Source organism: Oratosquilla oratoria, chromosome 14, assembly GCF_046742065.1.
Source record: "Oratosquilla oratoria isolate Oo_2021 chromosome 14, ASM4674206v1, whole genome shotgun sequence".
Classification (NCBI taxonomy): Eukaryota; Metazoa; Arthropoda; class Malacostraca; order Stomatopoda; family Squillidae; genus Oratosquilla; species Oratosquilla oratoria.
Genome location: NC_134790.1, coordinates 24449640 through 24452139, shown reverse-complemented (window position 1 = coordinate 24452139; position 2500 = coordinate 24449640). Strand labels below are relative to the sequence as shown.

At 31.6% G+C, this 2500-nt stretch overlaps 1 protein-coding gene across 3 annotated transcripts in view; it reads right to left on the bottom strand.

The window, feature by feature from the left end:
• LOC143032794 (uncharacterized) overlaps positions 1–2500 on the bottom strand; it is a 258996-nt gene that overhangs the window by 13291 nt on the left and 243205 nt on the right. The window lies entirely within an intron of this gene.

The window sequence follows — 2500 nt, the reverse complement described above, 5'->3', positions numbered from 1 at the left end:
ATAGTATATATATATATATGTATAGATATATACATTTATATATATATATGCTAACATTCGGTTTCCGGACAGAGCTCAAGATAACTCCTTACTAACTTGAAACTTCGACTGTATTTCCTCCATCTTTTCATACATGGAGAGATGATAACAAACAACTGCTCAGCTCATTATGAAATAGAATCAATCTTACACTGATACAATACAGACAATAGTCCAAAGTTTCATAGAGAAAGTTATGAAGGATTCTCAGGACAGTTACCAGCCAATGTGGTTGAATAAAAGAAACTATGATAATCATTCCATCATCTGTTGCAAGTGAATGCAGTCATTTCCGTGAATATCATAAAGTTAAAAGAATATATGAATATTGATTTGTGTAATGTTGTGGGATATGTAAATAACAGATATTTTATTACGTTCACGGAAAAAAAATTGTATAACATAACATTGTCATAATACTGATATAGTTACCCCTTAAACATATCTATACTTACATTTCTTTGAAGTTTTCTGATGAATACAAAGAAAACGCAGTCAATGCGTAACTATAATAAAATATTTAGGTATATTTAAAAAAAAAAAAATTATGTTTACCTATTTTAAGCTTACTTGTTTCAATTTAATGGGAGCTTAAGAGATTATCTTATTTAGCTCCCATGTCTATAACACGCCTTGGGTGTGGAAGTTGATAATCTAATTAATTTTACGAGTTTACATGATTTTTAATATTTACTTTCTACATCATTAATGTTAATGTTTATTTTTTTTTGTATGTGTAGCTGTAGTCGTGTTATATGTTGATATCGTTAATCTACATCGCTAATGGTAACGTTTCTTTGGAACGTGTATAAGATATCTTCTGAATGACAGATCTATTATGACAATAAATGTTGTGATTGTTCTCTACTTAATTAAATTGCTTAGAGGCACTGATCGATTCTCCTCTTAAAAATCCTTAAATTCGCAATATATTGTGATTTACTGACTGACTGACTGTAATTCCTAATAGCCTAGCAACTCCTAAGAATTTTATTATTTTTAGAACATTTATTTATGTAGGAGTGGGTGTGTAAGTGAGTCAGAATCGTGGAGAGGAGTAGAATGTCTGGGTGGGGATGAAAAATATAACGAAAAATAGTTGTCTGGAAAAAGAATATTGCATGAAAAAATAATCATATCCACAGTGCTGTAGGAAGAAGAGATTTAAAATATGAGTGGTTTGGAGAGGAATGGATTGTTTTTGAGATGAAGTGTTTGAGAAATCTGATGTGTTACAATAATGGTAAAAAATGAGAGACGAGGTTAGGAAAGGAAATGTAGGATAGGTTATATGAGAGTGCTGAGATGGTTGAGGCACAAGGAAAGAATGAGTGTAGAAATACGAACAAAAGGAGTGTGGAAAACAAAAATGGATGGAGTCAAATTAAAAGAAAAATTGAGAATGAGATGGATGGAGATCGAGCAGGGAAGAGAGTGAGAACATAACATAAGAACATAAGAATGAAGGAGACTGCAAAAGACCATAAGGCAGCTCCATATCCATCACCACCTGTCATCCACATCGATAAAGTTGTCTAAACTTTTCTAAACAACTGATAGTTTCAGCGCTCACTACATGGTTACTAAGTCTATTCCATTCGTTGACCATCCTATTAGTAAACCATTTCTTGCCTATTTCCTTCTTAAATCTAAATTTGTCCAGTTCAAATCCATTACTGCGAGTCCTGCCCTGTTGTTTTAATATGATGACCTTGTTTGCATCACCCTTGTTAAAACCTTTGATCCACTTGAACACCTTAATTAGATCACCCCGCACTCTGTGTCTTTCCAGAGAGTGTAAGTTAAGGTGCCTAGAGAGAGAGAGGGAAAGAGAGACAGATAGAGAGGGAAAGAGAGAGAGAGAGAGAGAGAGAGAGAGAGAGAGAGAGAGAGAGAGAGAGAGAGAGAGAGAGAGAGAGAGAGAGAGAGAGAGAGAGAGAGAGAGAGAGAGAGAGGGAAAGAGAGAGGAAAGATATATATATATATATATATATATATATATATATATATATATATATATATATATATATATGTAAAGAGAGAAAGAGAGAGAGAAAGAGAGAGAGAGAGAGGGAAAGATATATATGAATATATATATATATATATATATATATATATATATATTTATATATATATATATAGAGAGAGAGAGAGAGAGAGGGACAGAGAGACAAAGAGACAGAGAGACAAAGATATATATATATATATATATATTTATATGTATATATATGTATGTATATATATATATATATATATATGTATATATACATATATATATACATATATATATATATATATATATATATATATATATATATATATAGAGAGAGAGAGAGAGAGAGAGAGATTGTGAATGTATGACAGATTGACTAGGCCCAAAGGAATATTCTCCTCATCTGTTTATCAATTCATTTTGAAGATAGGGTCACGGCATGGGCTATAAGCTACAGAAATCATGTCA